The 21,129-nt window shown below is 43.9% G+C and overlaps 1 protein-coding gene across 3 annotated transcripts in view; it reads left to right on the plus strand.

Moving 5' to 3' along the window:
• ENOX1 (ecto-NOX disulfide-thiol exchanger 1) overlaps positions 1 to 21,129 on the plus strand; it is a 659,885-nt gene that overhangs the window by 289,050 nt on the left and 349,706 nt on the right. The window lies entirely within an intron of this gene.

Here is a 21,129-nt window from a genome sequence, read left to right on the forward strand (position 1 = left end):
TGAGAACTGCTGTTACAGAATAACACTTTAAAATGAGAGGGAAGGTCCATAGTGTGTTTGTGAAAAAGGAACACCAAAAATTACCCTTTTTTTTTTCTTTTGGTCTTTTTTTTTTTTTGCCTTTTCTAGGGCCGTTCCCACAGCATATGGAGGTTCCCAGGCTAGGGGTCTAGTCGGAGCTGCAGCTGCCGGCCCACACCACAGCCACAGCAACTCGGAATCCAAGCTGCGTCTGCGACCTAAACCACAGCTCACGGGAACGCTGGATCCTTAACCCACTGAGCAAGGCCAGGGATTGAACCCGCAACCTCATGGTTCCTAGTCGGATTCGTTAAGCCCTGCGCCACGATGGGAACTCCCTATCCTATTTTTTAAATAAAAATAGTAAAGAGAAAACCTGGAAACATATCTGCAACTGTTAAACCGTGGTTGTATCTCAGGATAGAAGAATTAGGGCTGGTTTTATTTTCATTTGGTTTATTTTATAGAATTTCTTACAGAAACTTTCTTAGAACAGTTACTGATTCTGTCTTTAACACGTTAGAAATTAAATGTTTTGAAATTTTAAGCCAAATGCAAAACCTTCTATTGTCTCATTACCCTAATAAGACTGTGTGTTACTTTAATTTTTTTTTCATTGTGGTGTGAGAACCACAACATAACATCTTAGTTTTTTTAGTGTTCGATGCACTATTGTTAGCCATCGGCACAGTATAATACAACAGATTGCCAGAACTTTCTTGTTTTTACTTCCCGTTCACTTTCGTTTTTATTCATTTGTATGTCTCTTTTGAATTCTATTTTCCATAGAGTAGTAGAAAATTCATTTTTGTCCTTATTATTGTATATAGCCAAGAGCTTTCCTCCTAGTTATACATAAAATACTGGCATTCCTGGTACACATTTTGACTTCCAGGGAGATTAATTAGCTAACATAAATGATACTCAATGATACGAGTTAATGCAATTTCTTCCTGACAAGAAGTAACAGTGGTTTTTCGTTAACTGAGTTTAAAGGAATGTAATCATGACATGAACACTCTAAGAATTTTAGATCCTAAATGATGCTAATTTGACTTTAATGAGTTAGCCAATTCCTGTTTGTTCTTAAAGATTCGACCACGGCCAGCGGGACTTTCATTTCGGCAGTTTGGTTTGATGTTATTGTCACCATAACCACACTCTTTGAACTTTTAATCATTCTCAACCTGGTGGATGCCACCTACCACGCAGGGCGAATGTGGCAAGATAACTCCTTTCAGATTCCGATGATGTATTGTGTGTGCTTAGGAGAGATTTCTGCTGGTTGGCATTCAGCTACAGCCCTTCGCGAAGCCATGGAATTTGCATTTCTCAGCGTCCCTTGTACGATGAGCTCTAGCGGAGGGCATCATAACACAGGTAGGCGCTGCAGGGTCACCCCCAGGTGGCCCCCTATCAGAAGTGATAAGTAAGATATAATTGAATGGCAGCTCCTTTCCTTTGTGGAGCTTTGATTCTTTGGGAGAAATTTCGCTCTTTCTGTCTATCACAAAGCAGATCCCCCAAACGTCTTGTCTACTCAGATTATATACTTCAATTTGTAACAATACCTATGTCAAGCTTGTTACTTCCACGGAAGGAGGAGATTTATGAAAGCTGATAGGTATTGTTTGAAATACCTTGAACACAGGATGCTTTGTTTAGTGATTTCCTGTCTACGCAGAAGTAGCCTTCGCTCACGTGCCACGTGAAACAGAGGGGAATATTAAAATGCAGCGTATACCCAGGAGAGTGGTCCTAGCTTCAGTAGTTGATTCAGAGGGGTCCCGAGTCGGAGGCGTTCTTGGCATCTAAACTCACCCAACTCCAGGTTAAACAGCTTAGTGTGACAGCTGCATTAATTGTTGGCTGTTTTATTTTTAATTTTTTTTTTTTTAATTTTCCTTTTTGAGTGTACCCGCAGCATATGGAAGTTCCAGAGCTAGGGGCTGAACCCGAGCCAAAGCACTGATAACACCAAAACCTTAACCGCTAGGCCACTAGGGAACACCTGTTTATTGTTTTAATAGTTGTGTAAACAATTGTTAGAATATTGGCCTTTTTAATTGAGTGAGTGCTCAAGATATTCTGGGATCAAACCTCATTCCTTTATTTCTAGTATTAGTATTTGATATTACTAGTAACAATAATCAGAATATTTCTAGTAGTATTTGGTATTACTAATAATAATAGCAATAATGCTAGGGGTAGTATTTGGTATTACTAGTGATTACTAGTAATAATAATTATTACTAGTAATTAACCACTTTCTGTCAAGGTCTCTTTCTGTAAAATGGGACTAACAGGATTTCTATGAGGATGAAATGAGCCAATACATATAAGATACTTAAAACAGGCAGGATATTTTCCACATATATTCCTAGATATTATGAGTAGTACCGTAATTATTTAGGTAAGCGCACAGTAAAAGGAAGCAATGCCCCCAGGTTTCTGCATCATGCAGCCTAAACTCAGATGCCACATTCGAACACGTGTAACTTAGGAGGAGTCAAGCTTTGTAGCCTCTAACGTCATTAACGTCTCTTTCAAGTGTAAGAGAATACGACATTGCTTAGACTTCCAAATACGAAAACAGAGATGGGAGAGTCAGAGAACTCGAAAGAGATACTGGCAAACATGTAAGGTCTCACATTCAAAAGGGGAAAAAAAAAAAAATCAGTGGAATGGCTGAATAATGGAATGAAAATGCTGAATTCCACAGTGGTGATCCACATTAAGGCACTCCTCCCAAAATATGAAGAAATGAGACAGAAAATGAAAGCATGAGAGAAATGCAGGGCATGGAAAATCAATCCAAAAGGTCAAACGTTTATTGACTTGGAGTTCTAGAAGCGAGGAGAGAAAATAGATAAGAAAATAATCAAAGAAATTATCAGAGGAATAGCAGGAGATAATTCCTCTAAGCTGAAGATAGACTATGCCTTGAGATTAAATTGTTTGGCCAGTTTCCAGCAGAATGAAAGAAAAACAACCCCTACCTAGGTGCATCTTGATGAAATTCCAGAACTCCTAGGATAGGATAAAGAAAAAATTCTCTTCCCAAAGATGAGAAAGAAAGGTACCTAAGAAGGAGCATTATGTTAACAGACTGGTTTCTGCCATACAGTGAAGTACAAAACTTTTAAATTGTCATGGAAAATTATTTTGAACCCAGCAATCTCAAGCATGAAGGTACAATAAAGATATTTTTAAAAGTGCCAAACCTGCTATAAAAAAAAACTTACAGATCTGCCACAACAAAATGAAAAGCAAAATGAGTGCTAGAGTTTTTTAAAATGGTCAATAAAATACTCAAATTTGGAATAATGGTGGAGTTTTATATTAAGATTATAAGGAACTTTTATCCCATAGATTGATAGTCCTAAAGGCTGGCAAATGTGGGAAATAGTACTCTGATATATGTACTTTAGGTGAAATTATAGTAATTCAGTGCACTCACTTTAGAAGATACTGTATTTTAAGATATACATTTCATTTGATCCAACAACTCTCCATGTCAATGGTAAGAATATAGTCTATGTATATATAGAAAGATTATGTACTCGGGCGTATGTTGCCCAAGGGGTAGAACTTGGTCATTGGGCAAAGAATCATCTCAGTCACCTTCTGTGACACTTATATGACTTAAATAATTACGTGCCCAAGACTTCAGTAGGAGAGGGGTTCTCAAGTCTATCAGAGGCTATGTAAATAAAAAGGAGAAGGAGCCTGATCTACTTCATAGGAAACAAACTCATACGATCGGCATGGAAAAGGTGGTGTCAGGTCTTCTCCAAATTCCCGTGAATTGAAACATTTCCTTTTAAGCTGAAATCAAGCTTAGAAAGTTCCAACCCGAGGGAAGCCCTTTGGGAAAAGTATGACAGAGTGAAAATTGGATTATAATGGAAGTCTATCTACTCTATAATTTTATGGTTTTCCAAACAGTATATCATCTCACTTTACATTGTGTTGGCTTAATTAGATGTTAGAAATATGGAAAACAATATTTAGAAGAAAGCAGAAACACAGACTTAATGAGACTCAAGCAGCATAAACAGAAAAGATAAATTCAGGTGTCTTTATATTTTAATCATATGGATAATAATTCTGGTGTAGAAATTTATGGCTATCACTCAGATTCTTTATCACATACATTGTATCTGATTTTTCTTCTTGCAAGATTCTTCAGGCTAAAGTAAGTGAAAGAGAATGAAACCAAAAATATGTTGTTTGTAGATTTCTTCCCAGCTGTGATGAAACCAACTCAATAAACTCTACTTGTATAAAAGGATTGAGAAGAGTTCTGGTTGTGACTCAGCTGGTTAAGAATCTGACTAGTATCCATGAGGATGTGGGTTCTACCTCTGGTCTGGCTCAGTGGGTTAAGGATCCGGTGTTGCAGCTGCGGATGGGTTGCAAATGCGGCTTGGATCTGGCCTTGCTGTGGCTGGGGCTTGTGCCAGCAGCTGCAGCTCTGATCCGCCCCTTAGCCTGGGAACCTCCATATGCTGCAGGTGCAGTCCTAAAAATAAATACATAAGTAAAGAAAATAAAAGGATTGAGAAATTGGGGTCCCAAAATCAATATTAAAAAAAAAAGTCAGTTCTCCTTTCCTTAAGTGAGTACATGGCAGCATTTTTAGAGAAGAGGAAGTCCGTAACTGGGGTGGCTGGGGCAAAAGACAGAACTGAGTGTGGTGTAGTCTGGTCGTTGTGAAATGACAACAGCTGTCCCTGGAGGGGTGACATTACAGCTGTGGAGCACACAGCGCAAGGCCTGGCACGTCATACCTCACAAACCCTAGCTGATATATTTAAACTATTAATTTACCCAGCAGACTTTTATTGAGTGTCTGCTACGTGTCAGGTATTGTGCAAGGCTGTCCTACATGGATCTTTGGAGGGGAAGAGACCCAAGTTTGAGGGAGGTTATGTATGGCTTGTTCTGCCATTTATTTTAGAGCAAATGTCAAGAAGAAAGCAAAGGAGGAGTTCCCATCGTGGCGTAGTGCAAACGAATCCAACTAGGAACCATGAGGTTGCGGGTTGGATCCCTGGCCTCGCTCCTTGGGTTAAGGATCCAGTGTTGCCATGAGCTGTGGTGTAGCTTGCAGATGTGGCTCGGATTCCATATTGCTGTGGCTGGGGCTTAGGTCAGTGGCTACAGCTTCCATTCGACCCCTAGCCTGGGAACTTCCATATGCCGCAGGTGTGGCTCTAAAAAAAAAAAAAAAAAGAAGAAATTATAGTTATAGCTGTGCTATAACTGGATGATTTTCTGCCTTAGGACTTTGAACTGGCATCCCTGAGCTATAGTACCTTTCAGTTAATGTGAGTAGGGAGGTCATGAGAAATTGTATATGGGCATAAATTTATTTTAGACGATAAAAGAACTTTAAATCCAAACTGTTCTACTAGCCACTGCTTTTCTTTTCTTCTCCTTGGCCTTCTAGTTCAAAGAACATTAGATCTTTTTTTCCCCCCAATATTTTAGAAAACTGTGCCTTTCTATTATCACAGAGCATGAAAAGCTCATTTAGAAACTTCTGTGTTTTTTTAAAAATTTTTCATCCTGTTTCTGTCAAGGCCAGAAGAAAGAATGAAAATAATGGGTAAGAAACAAAGGCTTTCAAGTGCAAGATGTAGGGGTTTTAATTAAAGGATGATGAAAAAGTGACTAGTCCTCCAAATCTTTAATAAAGCTAGTTAATTCTCCACTAATGCTATAGGAATTATGCTCCAGCGAGCTGGGGTATTTTATTCATAATCAGGCAACATTATGTGCTTTTAATTAGCAGTTGTATTTCCATTTGTTGGCCACTATTGAAAGAAAAGGGATACCAAATAGCGTCCTACCATTGCTTCTTAATCATCTTTTAAAAACGTTAGCCCTCAAGCCTGCAGAAAGCGTCGTTTGCTAAGAATGCATGGGTCACACTAATAGGCCCATCTCTCTTCTCTCGGAGGAAACCATCCCAAGTCAATTACAGACAGGGGAAAAGGACACCTCTCAATCCAAGGAATTAAAACTATATGTTATTCGGCAACGACTGAATGAAAGAAAATACTTACCCATCATATATCAAAGGGCTTCATAGCCAGAATATGTAAAGAACTCCTACAACTCAAAGATGGTAACAACAGCAAACAACCCAATTTCAAAAATCGACGAAGGAATTAAATAGACATTTCTCCAAAGAACACATGCAAATGGCCAACAGACACATTAGGAGATGCTCAGCCTTCCTAATCATTAGGGAAATGCAGATCCAAACCATAATGAGACCTCTCCTCATACCCGTTAGAATGGCGGCTATTAAAAAAATAAACGCAAAAACATCAGGGAGTTCCCATTGTGTCTCAGCAGAAGTGAACCTGACCAGTATCCATGAGGATGTGGGTTCAATCCCTGGCCTCCCTCCGTGGGTTAAGGATCTGGCATTGCTGGGAGCTGGGGTGTAGGTCACTGATGCGGCTCAGATCCCGAGTTGCTGTGGCTGTGGCGTAGGCTGGCAGCTGCAGCTCCAGTTGGACCCATAGCCTGGGTGCGGCCCTAAGAAAAAAGCAAAACAAAAAAATGCGGCCCTAAGAAAAAACAAAACAAAAAAACAAAAACAGAAGCAAGGGTAAAAGGCAATGAGAGGAAGGCGGTTGGATGGCTCAGGTAGTTACTAGAAGCCTCTCCTGTGGGTGTAGCCATGGAGGATAGAAAGAAAGAGACAGAATCCATAGAAATTGTGAAGAAAGAAAGGAGACAACACACTCAGAACCTCTACGCTAAATGAAGAAGAGTCATGGATGAGTTTTCTGATGGCGTAGCTGTTAAAAACTTAGTGTTGTCACTGCTGTGGCTTGGGTTCAATCCCTGGTCTGGGAATTTCCAGATGCCACGGGCGTCGCCAAAAACAAACAAATAGATAAACGAAGAAGAGGAGTGGAGGAGTTATGAAGGGGATGAGCTGGGAGTTCCCGTCGTGGCTCAGTGGTTAACGGATCCGACTAGGAACCATGAGGTTGTGGGTTCGATCCCTGGCCTTGCTCAGTGGGTTGAGGATCCGGCATTGCCATGAGCTGTGGTGTAGGTTGCAGACACGGCTCGGATCTGGCATTGCTGTGGCTGTGGTGTAGCCCTGTGGCTACAGTTCCAATTCGACCCCTAGCCTGGGAACCACCATATGCCGTGGGAGCAGCCCAAGAAATAGCAAAAAGACCAAAAAAAAAAAAAGAAAAAAGAGGAGTGGAGTTAAAAGAGTTCAGGGTAGGATCTTCTCATTGACTGTGTTCCTGGTTGTGCCACGCCAGCCACTTCACCAGCACGTGAATCCCTTGTCACGAAGGAGCATCCAGTGATTCAGTGGCTACATTATCGTCCTGTGCTAATTATAGCCCAGCCAGTGGCATCTGTTGATGATGGATGCTTGATACTTAGATTAACCTTCTAAGGAGCCAGCGTGAAACCTCACAGATTGGGAAGTTCTATTATCTTCCAGCCTAGGGGACCTCAGAGGCTGTCCGGAGGGTGGAGGGTATCTGTGAGGGGGTTTGGGGGATGGGGTCCCTGGTCACTTCTACCAGAGCAGCTCTGCATCTGTCAAAAAAAATTGTGTTTCCTTGAAAGATTTTGCTTGAAAATAGCTTAACTGTGAAGAGGAAGGTTAAAAAGTCACTGAACCCCATCCGTCTTTGTCCGATGAAAAAATAGTGACTCCGCAAAGAAGTAATGTCCTCTTTATTCTGGTCCTTCTTGCTTGTGTCCTCCTTTTCCTGCTCTCCCTTTTTTTCCCCCCACTTTTCTAGTTAGTGCAGATTTTCAAAGGCCTTTCATCCTTGGAATTTTATCATCAGCCTCTGCAGGGATTGGAGCGGATATAGAAAATCATCATTTAAAAAAATGAGGACCCAGGGAGTTCCCGCCGTGGCTCAGCAGAAATGAACCTGACTAGTATCCATAAGGATGCAGGTCGATCCCTGGCCTCGCTTGGTGGGTTAAGGATCCGGTGTTGCTGTGAGCTGTGGTGTAGGTTGCAGATGCAGCTTGGATCTGGCGTTGCTGTGGCTGTGGTGTAGGCTGGCGGCTATAGCTCTGATTCGATCCCTAGCTTGGGAACCCCCATGTGCCTCGGGTGTGGCCCTGAAAAGACCAAAAAAAAAAAAAATGAGGACCCAGGTTTCCTGCCTTCTAACCCACATCTCTTAGAACTAGAACTCATTCTCTGAGAGCCTCACCCAGGGTAGGGCCGAGGAACTTGGCTTTTTAATGTGCACCTCTGATGCTGCTTTTGTAGGTAGTCCTGAGGCCACATTTTCAGAATAACCAGACTCAGGGTTTTTTCATTTTTTTGGTTTTTTTTGTGAAGGAACAATCCCTTCACTGTGTGGGTCGGGAATTACTATTGAACTTGACGGATCAAACGTGGAGAACAAGTTGACTCCATCAAGGATGCCCCGCTTCTGTGATGTGGTTGGGACCTAAGCTGTGTATTCTTTCCACAAAACCATTGCTTCCCAAATGCGGGTCTACAGAACAGTGCCTTTCCGTGTTGTTTTTTTCCCTATGATCCATAGTTTCACTATGAAAAATGTAGGACAGTATTGAGTTTTGATTATCAAGAATCTCCATTGATTCTGAAATTATTTTTTTTTTTTTTTTTAAAAGAATTGCCTTTGTTTGTTTATGACTGGCCACACCCACAGCATGTGGAAGTGCCTGGGCCAGGGATTGAACCCAAGCCATAGCAGTGACCGAAGCCACTGCAGTAACAATGCTAGATCTTTAACTCACCATGCCACAAGGGAACTCTTGAGATTCTTTAATACTAAATGTTCTTTTTTAGAATCTCATGATGTCATTATTTGCCCTGTGTCTTTATTCTCTTTCAGTCTGGGATGGTTTCTTAACTTTTCTTAATGTTTATGACTTTGATTCTTCTGAAGATTATTAGCCAGTCATTTTATTTTATTGTATTGTATTTATTTATTATTTTATCCTATTTTATTTTATTTTATTTTATTTTCATTTCATTTCATTTCATTTCATTTCATTTCATTTCATTTCATTTCATTTCATTTCATTTCATTTCATTTGCTTTTTAGGGCTGCACCCACAGCATATGGAAGTTCCCAGGCTAGGGTTGAATTGGAGCTACAGCTGCCTGCCTACATTACAGCCACAGCAACTCGGGATCTGAGCAACGTCTGTGACCTATGCCCAGACCCACTGAGCGAGGCCAGAGATCGAACCCACATCCTCAAGGATACGAGTCAGGTTCCTTTCTGCTGTGCCACAATGGCAAGTACCTCGGCCAGTCATTTTATAGAATTTCCCTCCATTTCACTTTCTCTGATTTTCCTCGTGCTGAGGTTCAGCGTGTGTCATCAGCAGGAACCTCACCAGAGTTGACACTGTGTCATTATGGATTGTATCAGGTGGTACAGAATTTTAATTTGCCCAATTACTGCTCCTGTTCACTTTGATCTTTTTGATTCAGGCGGTGTCTGCCAGAAATCTTCACTGTAACATTCTGCCTTTCTCATTTCTATTTAAGAGGCATTTTCGTGGGAGGTAATTTGAAACTGTAAATATCCCCCTTCTAATCAAACAAGTTTGAAGTGCGCTTGTTTGTTTAGGACTCATAGGTTCCTGTTTTTCCATGAGTCATCATCCTTTGCTGTTATTATTTATTTTTATGCTCAAATTGTCTCATACTTGCCAAGAGGGAGGCTGTCCAAACTGGTTTCTGTGTCCTTTTTTAAAAATAAGTTTATTATGGTTGATTTCTACTGTACAGCAAAGTTACTAAATGTTCTTAGTAACAAAATATCCCTTCTTTCATGGCTCGATGGTAATCCTATGGTTTCTTTTTTAATGGCGTCAATCTACGAATCTGGATACCCAAATATTAAAATCTCAGTAGTTCCACTTGAAAAGAAAGCACTAGGCAAGCTGTGAAACGCTGCCCTCCCGGCCTCTCTGTGCCCCAGGCTGGGGTACCTGGTGGGTTCCATAGAACACTGTTTGAGAACCACGGAATGGTGGGACGTGCACCAAGCAGGGAGTTGTGAGACCTCAATTCTCATCTTATCTCCATCCTTAATTAGCTCTGTGACTTCAACAGATCACTTCATTTAACTGGGCCTGTATCATCATCAGGATTTCTGTCTGCTTAGGGACATATTCCTATATTTTAAAATAAGGGAATTATTAAAACGGATTAGTGGTTATTTTCCTTCATTACAAGTAATTCATCAGCTCTACCATATTTGTATGAAACAGCTAATACAGTTTTTTATTAAGCCCAGTACACAGAAAGCTCATTAAGCCAAGACTGGCTTACCCAGAGTGGTATTTAATTCAAAGCAATTGCTATTCCCTAGTAATCTAGATCTCTGTGGTTTCGTAGTAAAATATTGAATTATCTGAATCTCGTTAATGCAAGACTCATTTTTTTTTAAATTTCCCTATTTTTAAATAGCGTTTTCCTCCCAATTTCAGAACTCTGATGTATATGCCGGTGAACAGCAGCCTCGAACCTAACAGAAGGTGGATCCACCTTGATAGCGACAGTCCCGTACAAATGCTCTGATCCACCCATACATACATCATCGGATGCTTAGGCTTCGATTCCGTCCATGACTCTGTACTAATCCATCTCCACGGTGTCTTATAAATACTTAAATGCTGCATCAGCTTTAAAATCCATATTTCATTTGGGGGCATCTCTGTTGCCTTGTAGCACTAATTTTTTCATGCGTTCGGCAAGCCCATAATGAGCTCGCTCTATCTACTGAACCGAGCTAGACCTTGAGGGCACAGTCCCCGATGTCAGGGAGCCCCCAGTCCAGCAGAGGAGTTGGGCTTCCAACTGCATGATTAAAATACAGTATAAAGGCAGCATCGGACAATTTATATTTTCAGTCTTTACACTCGCTCTCCTGTTCTTGTTTGTCCCAAGCATTGGCCTTGTAGGGCAGAGTATCTTTTGGTGGAGGCTGGGCTTCAGGTGGGAGAGGTCATGGGTGTACTCAGCCCCCCTTGATAACATGCAGCGGCTGTTCAGACCTTCCCTCCTCTGCTGTCCTTCCTTTATAGGAGGAAGGACACGAGAGTGGCCTTGTAGGGCTCCGGGACAAAGAACTGCTTTGGTAGCAAAGGACTTGATGTGTATGCAAGATATGGAGGGTATAGGGGAGGCTTTGCAGCCTTCCTCATGGCGGAGAGGGTGGTCCCTGGGCTCCTGGGAAACGCAACTTGGACACGGTCTCGCTGTGGGAACCGGAGCCCTGGACCAGCGTCAGTTGTTCAGCAAAGTAGGCTGAGCCTCTGCATCAGTCTCTGGGTGATCCTGGCCTATCATATCCTGCACAGCACCCATCATCCCATTGGGTTGTATCAAAACATGTCTTCTAAGGGCGGATATCCCATTATTCTCAAATTGATGCTAAGTGTTTTATGATTCACTTGGTCATGACAGTAAGACATTGGAATTTGTGCCTTTCATAATGTACCTATAAAATATAGAATGTATTTATTTAGTCTTTTTTTTTTTTTTTTTTTTACAGGGCTGCACTGGCGGCATATGGAGGTTCCCAGGCCAGGGGTCAAATTGGAGCTGCAGCTGCCTGCCTTCGCCACAGCCACAGCCACAGCCACAGCCACGTCAGATCCAAGCCACGTCTCTGACCTGCACCACACAGCTCATGGCAATGCCGGATCCTTAACCCACTGAGCGAGGCCAGGGATTGAATCCACATTCTCATGGATGCTAGTTGGGTTCGTTAACCACTGAGCCAGGATGGGAACTCCATAACATATAGAATTTAATTATGCTCCTATAGGGGAAAAAAAAAAAACCCTGTTTCTAGACACAAGAGGTCAGTGTACCTCAGGCAGAGGGTCTGGACACCTTACGCAAATTGGGTTGCCTTCTTCACACCCTTCCAAGTGAGAGTGTGCGCTACTTTTGTTTGACAACCAGTGGTGTGTTCTCAGGCATCCCCCATATTAGGGAAGACTGATTCTGGTAAAGTATACATGCAAAGTGTGTATCATACCAAGCTCTGGCGAATTCCTGGAAGTTCCTGCACGAGCGTTTTTCCCTTCTCCTGACCTCCCCTCCCCTCCCTCTCTCCTTCCCTCCTCCCTTTCGCCAAGCTAGAGGGAACCATAGTGTTTGCATGTGGATTAAAACATGGCCCCACTCGTTGGTTCCTTTCTGTGTTTACCTGGCTTGGGGGTCATGGGGGGTGAGGGGGCTGGAAGGGACCTGAGGTCCCGGGAAGTCACGTCCCTCCTTTCCCTCGACTCAGACGGTAGTTCTTATGGATCGTGTACATTTTGTTCTTGACCCTGCATTGGAATGTCTGAGTTTGTCCATTTTCCCCACAGGATTATGGTTCCCTAAGGATGGAATCTTACCTAAGTACATCGCCCCCCCCTCATCCGTGTAGTTTTGCTCCTATAGTTGGGGATCAGGGAGTGGGGTGACCCTATGAACACGTAGGGTTTTCTGATAGAGACCCCCCCTCCTCTCCTCATTTGCCAGCCCAGGGCGATTTCAGAGGGCCAATCATCTAGATAGTTACATGTTTCGTTGTTGTCGTTTCAGGCTTTTTTGTTTATTTGTTTTGTTGTTGTTGTCTTTACAGTGAGACACTTGACATCAAGTTCTGTTTTTACACAGCATCCAATAGGCATCATGAGAGCCTCTAGCTTGTCACTCCTTTTTTTTTTTGTCTTTTTGCTATTTCTTGGGCCGCTCCCGCGGCATATGGAGGTTCCCAGGCTAGGGGTCTAATCGGAGCTGTAGCCACCCGCCTACGCCAGAGCTACAGCAATGCGGGATCCAAGCCGCGTCTGCAACCTACACCACAGCTCACGGCATCGCCGGATCGTTAACCCACTGAGCAAGGGCAGGGACAGAACCCGCAACCTCATGGTTCTTAGTCGGATTCGTTAACCACTGCGCCACGATGGGAACTCCCTCGTCACTCCTTTTTGATTCATTGGACTCAAGGCGTCCTTCCGACATCTCTTCCCCTCTACCCCGTTCATCTGAGCCTCATTTGGCCTCTCTTGGCCCTACCTGGTTGTCCCAGGTATTTGCATCACAGTTCCCCCTGCACAGTTGGTGGGGCCAAGGATGAAGCAGCCTTTTTACACCACACACCCCTCCCTGGCCTACCCTCCTCCAGCGTTCGCCGAACGTAGCCTGTTGTCTTGTGCACAAGGACACAGGAGATTTTGGATTCCAGTCAGGGGTTGAGCCCCATGTCTATCCCTTATCAGCTTCATGGCCTTGGACAAATTATTCTTCTCACCTGACTTCATCATCTCTTAGAATGAAGATAACCAAACCTGCCTCACAGGGTTGTAGAAGTTAAATCAGGTAACCAGTAGGTGCTGGTTTTCCCGCCCTTTCTCTCAGCTGGTGTGTTTATATAGGAAGGAACGGCAATGACGTTGCATTTTTCCATAGTATAATTCGTCGGCACCATCCTTATATTTCAACTCTCTGAAGGAATATCACAATTTTTGGGAGGTTTGGAGAGCTCCTTGAACCGACAGAGATAATCTAACTACAGAGATGATGCACCTACACTCGCTGCAGGTAATCGAAAAAGAAGTAGGTTTCTGCCTTGGAGAAAGTTACTTCCTCCCCAGTCTGATTTCATTTCATGGCACTGTGCTCATATCTTACAGTGTGTCTATGAAAAAGAATGGAGTAGTCTAGAATTCTTATGCTATCTCTTTAAAACTAAACTTCTAAAGAATGGGGCCATTGGGAGTTCCCTGGTGGTCTCATGGTAAGGACTCAGAGGCTGCACTGCTGCGGCCTGAGTTCGATCCCTGGTCTGGGAACTGTGATCCCACATTGAGCCACTGCAGGTTACGGGGAGAAAAAAAAAAAAGGGCTTTTGGTTTATGGATGAAGTGCAGTTAGAGATTAACTTTGCAGAAGCTTGAAGCCCTACCATGTTTTATGGCTGTGCCCTTTAGCTCTTAATGTGGCCCATTTTAATTGCACATCTTCTGAGGTGTTTGCTTACGCAATTGGCCATTTGGCACTCGTCTTCGGTGCTTTCAGCAGCCCTGCTTTTGCCCTTTCACTTTTTTCTTTTTTCACTCCAGTACAAATATGCCATATTGACACATTTTCAGCAACTTAAATAATTGACTAGCTTCCTTAGTTTAGTAATTTTTTGTTTTAATCCTGATATCTACCAAGGAAGAGAAAGTTCATGAAAGCATTGCTTTTAAAGAGTGATGGTCAGGGGGAGTTCCCGTCGTGTCTCAGTGGTTAACGTATCTGACTAGGAACCATGAGGTTGTGGGTTTGGTCCCTGGCCTTGAATAGTGGTTAAGGATCCGGCGTTGCCATGAGCTGTGGTGTAGGTCACAGATGTGGCTTGGATCCAGCATTACTGTGACTGTGGTATAGGCTGCTGGCTGTAGCTCTGATTGGATCCCTAGCCTGGGAACCTCCATATGCTGTAGGTGCAGTCCTAAAAAGACAAAAAGACAAAAAAAAAAAAAAGAGTGATGGTCAGGGTGCAGGGTGAACCTGCTGCCCTGATTGTGTGGTTCCTGACGCAGAGCCTGCCTCCTTCCTGTTTTCCCATCGAGGCTGACCCTTGGCTCTTCTGACCACTGCCTGGGTGGTTGCAAAGCATCCTGGGACCTAGACCTGCTTGTTGTCGCTTCCTTGTCCCTCAAGTGCTCACATAATGCTTCCATCTCAGGCCACCTTCTCTTCAGACGTCCTCTACTGCACCTGGTCTGTGCTCACCCCAGCAAAGCCCTCTAGTCCCATGTCGGTCTGACTCATTTGATGGGTGGTTTTCTTCATGAGTGTGGATCATGTCTTCCCATCGAGATAAAAAGCCCAATGAGAAAAAAAAAAAAGAAAAATGATGTCTTATCATTTTCTGCACCCCACTAGCTAGCCTAGTTTTCTTGCACGTAGCAGGAGGTAAGTCAGTATTTAGTAGTAATTATCTTAGTCTAATCAGGCTGCTGTAACAAAAGTACCATTCATCGCATGTCTTATAGACCACACAAATTGATTTCCCAGGGTTCTGGAGGCTTCAAAATCCAAGATCAAGGTGCCAGTGGCTTCCATTTCCAGTGAGAGACCAATTCCTGGTGTCTTGTCATTGTAACCTCATGGGACAGGAGAGGCAGTGGATCTTTCTCAAGCTTCTTTTGGCGGTCTTTTTTTTTTTTTTTTAATCAATGGTTGTTCTGCTGTTAGTTGTGATTTGGGTGTTGTGCTCCTGAGAGGAGGTGAGCTCAAGGTCCTTCTACTCCACCATCTTGAGAAACTCCCTTTCTCAAGTCTCTTTTATAAGGACACCATCCACCTCGAGGGCTTTGTTTTCATGACCTAACTACACCCCAAAGGTCCCCACCTCCTGATACCATAACATTGGGCATTAGGTTTCTTTTTCTTGTTTTTGTTCTTTCTAGGGCCGCACCCACGGCACATGGAGGTCCTCAGGCTAGGGGTCAAATTAGAGCTGTAGCCCCCTGCCTACACCAAAGCCACACCAACGCCAGATCCTTAACCCACTGAGTGAGGCCAGGGATTGAACCTACGTCCTCATGGATACTAGTTGGATTCGTTTCCACTGAGCTACAACAGGAACTCTCTAGGTTTCAACATACGAATTTAGGGAGGAGCATACAAATATTTGGACCATAGTGTAAATAAAATGTAATTCTCATTAAAAAAAAGAAAACTTGCCTTTTACTTTGGAGAACTTATTAGTAAGATAATTAGAATATCAAGACCAACTGTTACACTTAAGAGAATATAAAGAGCAACCAGGGGCAAGTCCAGTGAAGTTCATCCTAGACAGGTGTCTGGGGAAGGCACCCTTGGACTTATTTCTGACCTCCCGTGGGAGAGTAAGTAAAAGGATGGGCATTGCCCAGGGTCATTGTGATGAGCCAGATCACTAAGCCAGCAGAGCCGTCTCCCAGCAGAACACTGGCACATTTCTCAGCTTGAGTTCATTTATTAATTCAGTGACTTGATGAACATTTTAAGAAGCATTTGCCATGGGACAAGCACTCTGCTGGGTTCTGGAACACTAAGATGAAGGAGGCCCAGGCTCCCTCAGGACGCTCACCGCCCAGTAGAGGCAGACACATTCCTGGCCCTTTTAAAGTAGTGTAGGAGTTCCCCTTGTGGCTCAGTGATAATGAATCTGACTAGTATCCGTGAGGACCCACAGGATCGATCCCTGGCCTTGCTCAGTTGCCATGAGCTGTGTTGTAGGTTGCAGATGTGACTCAGATCCCACGTTGCTGTGGCTACGGGGAGGGCCAGCAGCTATAGCTCCAATTCAAAAGCTAGCCTGGGAACTCCTGTATGCCTTGGGTGTGGCCCTAAAAAAGCAAAAAAAAAAAAGTGGTGTAAATGTCGAGGGATGGAGATGTTGTATGAGACATTGGGGGTCTAGCAAGGACACGGAACCCATTGAAAGTCGAGCCATTTCCATAGTCTAAGTCAAGGTCACAGAGAGCAGAGATGAGAGCAATGAGCATGGATGTAGGACTGCAGGGGGGGCGGGGTGGATTACAGCACAAGTCCAGAAGATCACATTCTGCCTCCCCTTGCTGACCCCCCCCCTTCTCCCCCAGGCCCACTCCTCTGGGCTCTGGGGTCTCCTGGTCTTGGCTCTCCCAGCCCCACTTTGACCACCAGCCAAGTGCTCAGTATAGACTTTCTGCCAGGTGCTCTGGGCAGACAGAGATGAACTCTCAACACATCCCAGAGCTAATGAGAGGTAGGTCCTGGGGAGTGCGTGCAAAGGCATTTCCGGTGCTGGAAACCGTTTGAGGTGCAGCACAGAGGGTGGAACTGGGAAGAAATGGTCCAAGTGGTGACCACGTAGGCTGTAGAGGTAGGTTTGTTTTTTCAGCCCAGCATGCAGTTAATGCAGTGCTGTAGGCTGGCGGGTCAGAGGTCATGTGTAGGGTAGATGGTGAGCCTGGGAGAAATGCACATGCGTTCAGTAAAGCTATTGGTTTGGATCTGTTGCAATTGGATGAGTTTGTATGCATTCCAATTGCCCTGACAACTCTTCTTAAGGAAACTTTTGCATGGAGATTCCTAACCAAAGGGCACCACATGGTTATTGGAATGCTTGAAACTAGCAGCCAGGCTTTTTGTGTTCTACCCATGTTCTCTTTAGGCCCCCAAGTCTTCCATATACTATGAAATGTAAATAAGATTTGGCAAGGCTTCCCGATTGGGGTGGGAGAGACTTTTGTTGCAGACTGCCTAAAACCCCTGATTGCGGTCTTAAATTTAATGAATGTTGAAATGAATGGAGAGGCCATTTGGTTATGTTTTCCATAATTTGCTTTTAAGTTCTTCATTGTAGACGTGGTTGGGGAGTATGTATTGTATGTGAGTTAGTCTCCACCTCAATGGAAAACTAAAATCTGAAGCTCATAATTGAGAATATTCAGTTCAGGGTGCTTTGCTAGTATTTGAAAGATCCATGAGATGGTTGCCGTAAATGTTTTAGTGATTTTGGTCTCTGATCAGCAAGGAGGATTTAGAATTTTTACCCCCGTGGTAAAATGAAGGGGCTCAAGATCTGTGGATGAACAAGATGTAAGAATCTAGCAGACCAACTCCGGGAAAGCCAGTTGCCTTTTGAACGTGACCAAAGGTTCATAGCTCTGGACATCTTGTATGCAAGACTGTCCTTAACTAACTAAACGAGTTAGCTGAATGTAGTATGAGAATATCATGATATTATCTGCCTGCACTGAACTTTGGATTCAAAATGCTGCTGGCACCCTAAAGAGAACAGAGAGAAGGACCTCTTGTGGAACTCATTACATCACAGTTTTTGTGCCTCTTTGCAGAGAGATGTTTGCATATATGGGGCAGAATTTGGTAGCAGGCTTGTGAGAGAGGAGACCTATGCTCTCACCTGTCAAAAGAAGTCGAGTATCTGTGAATGATCCAGTTGTCTTGGATCAGTTCTCACTCTGCACCTCCTGGGAATGAACTGAAAGAAGGGGGTGAGACATTTAAAGAACTGTTACATTTAGGATGGATAAAGAGTGAGGTCCTACTGGACAGCACAGGGAGCAGGGAGCTCTATCCAGTCTCTTGGGATAGAACATGATGGAGGACAGTATGAAAAAAAGAATGTGTGTGTCTGTGTGTGTGTGTACGCCCATATATGTATGTATATGTGACTGGGTCACTATGCTGTATGGTAAATCAACTATACTTTAATTTAAAAAAAAAAGAAGAAGAAGAAGAGGGAATTTCCATCATGGCTCAGTGGAAAGGAATTCAACTGGTATCCATGAGGATGTGGGTTCCATTCCTGGCTTCGCTCAGTGGGTTAAGGATCTGGCATTGTGGTGAGCTGTGGTGTAAGCTGGCAGATAACAGCTCCAATTCTCCCCTTGGCCTGGGAACTTCCATATGCTGTGGGTGTGATCCTAAAAAAAAAAAAAGCAAAAAATAAAATAAAAAAATAAAAGAAGAAACCTTCTTGATGTGGTTGCTGAGTTCTTGGGAAGGGATGCCTTCTTTAGATTGGTTTTGTTTGGGGGCCGCTCCTTCTGATTGGGCGTCAGTGCTCCCTGATGTGTCCCATAGGATCCATGTCAAGGGAAAATCATAGGACATTCGTGGACCACAGGGCAAAGCAGAGATAATTGGCCCACACTGGAGTCCATCAAGCCCACAACCAAGATAGAAGCACTGACTCCTGTGTTCTCGAGCAGGGACCTTGACTGGGCTGTATTTCCGACAACAGTGCGTTTCAGAGAACTGTGTGTTTCACCTGAAACTTTCAGGGACCTGAAGGCTTGAGGCTATTTCCCTTAAATCACCGGGCCAAAAGCTTCACAAATATATTTTCCACCACAAACGATAATTGCCGGGTACAGTGGATAGTCTGTTCTATCTTAGACACACTATTTATTCGTGCGGCAATCTGAGCTCTCCATCACTGAATTAGCATAATGGCTTTAGCCTGTTTTCGTCTTAGGGTATTGTTTAGACGGAGAAATTAATACGGTCTGTTTCTACTAATCACAAATTCCATTTTGTATTTCTTTGATATACTCTCTTTGATGTGAGGGAAAAGACTAAATCTCTTTTAAAGGGAGAAATATGTCAGCCCGTCCGTGGAGCAGGTCTGCAATCCCAAGAATGTAGTAAGCTGCACCAGACAGGGACGTTAAGATTCTGTGTTTGGGGCTGCTTTGCTTGTGCGAGGAATGTAATTACCACTCAGGTGGCTTTCTAGGCATGTAAGATACTCTCTCCCTAAGACCAGAGAATGTTCTGCGACTCTCTGGTTTGATGTACGGGGCCCCTGAGAGACACGTTAGATCCAAGACCAACGAGACTTTTCTGGAAGCAGGGGCCAAAGAACCAATTCCGCCCCATTGTTCTCTTTGTTCTTCTTGGGCTAAAGAAGTTTGTTTTCCCCAGGTGGCTTCAGTGGTCACTGCCGAGCAAGGAAACTTGATCCTTTGGTAGCCAAGAGAGCAGAGCTCTTTCTTGCTTTTGCCAGCGGGAGAGGGAGGACCGCATTCACGAGCCAAACTTCGCTTCCACCATCTGCTTACACATTTCTAGCCCCAACGCCAGCACGCACTAATGTGTACAGGAGTGTCCCCGAAAACCAGTGTCTAATTCACATTTTCAGAGGTTTATCCAAGATTCCCTGCTGACTAAAATTATACTTTCAGAGATATTTTATCGGAAATTTGGATGGCTCTCCAGTTGGCGGTGGCTTTGACTTTTCTGTTCTCCAGGCTTTCTGTCCAGAAATTAATGACATGTAAATGAGCACAGGGATTTAGAAACCTTTGGTAAATCCTATTATAAAGTGAATAACCATCCCTTACTTTGTATACAGTGACACGCCTGTGCCTCCAGCATCTCTGCTCACCTCGAGACACCTGGGGCAGAAAATTAAAAAGGTTCCATGTCTGCCCTGCGGGGGTCCCCTGTGGCAGATGGGAGCTGATCTGTGGGTGCAGCGCGGGGTGGTTAGTGCCTTGAGGCCGGTGTGTGCTGGGCCCTGGCCGCCAAGAAGGGGGGAACTCCTCCTGGACATCTGGGGATGGTGGTCCAGGTTTGTCCAATGCGAAGGCATTAGCCATGTGCAGCGGGGCGGGGGTGTACGGGTCATGCTCCCCCATCACTTCTCGGGCCAAGTACAAATCTTGGGTTTTGGTTTTTGTTTTTGTTTGGCTGTGTCCGCAGCATGCGGAGGTTCCCAGGCCAGGGGTGGAACCTGTGCCACAGCAGCAACCCAAGCCACTACAGTGACAGTACCAGATCCTTAACCCACTGCGCCGCAAGGGAACTCTACAAATCTTGGTTTGAAGTTGCAGGTCTAGCCTTGTGCTGTGGTTGACACCTGGACTCACACCAGACAGCCTGGGCTCATGTCTTGAGTGTGGTTTTTTTTTTTTTCTTTCCTTTTTTTGCTTTTTAGGGCCACACCTGCAGCATATGGAGGTTCCTAGGCTAGGGGTTGAATCGGAGCTACCGCTGCAGGCTTACGCCACAGCCACAGCAACACCAGATCTGAGCCGTGTCTTTGACCTACACCACAGGTCATGGCAAAGCCCGATCCTGAACCCATTGAGCGAGGCCAGGGAGTGAACCTGCTAGTCAGATTTGTTAACGGCTGAGCCACGAAGGGAACTCCTTTGAGTGTGTTTTGAGGCAAGTCCCTTTAGCCTCTCCTTGCATAGTTTCCTCATCTATAACATGGGTATTATAATAATACCATCTACCATGTAAGGTGGTGAGAATTTAATCAAGTAGCTGGCCCTAGCATGCAGTAAATACTGGGTAAGTACTTGTTAAGGACTTAACATAGTTCGTACAGTAAGACTCAGAGGGTCCGGGCAGTGACTTGTCCATTAAAGGCACTCAAACAATGAGTTTAAAAGATTGCAGAAATGTTCCCAAGGACAAGCTGACTGACTCTCCAAAGTTTAGAGACAGAAGAAAAGACTTAGAGCAGCAGGCCTCCAACCCCACTATGAGTAAGATTTACCCACGGAGCTTGTTAAAATGCAGACTCTTGGGCCCACCCTCCA

This window comes from Phacochoerus africanus, chromosome 13 (genome assembly GCF_016906955.1).
Source record: "Phacochoerus africanus isolate WHEZ1 chromosome 13, ROS_Pafr_v1, whole genome shotgun sequence".
Classification (NCBI taxonomy): Eukaryota; Metazoa; Chordata; class Mammalia; order Artiodactyla; family Suidae; genus Phacochoerus; species Phacochoerus africanus.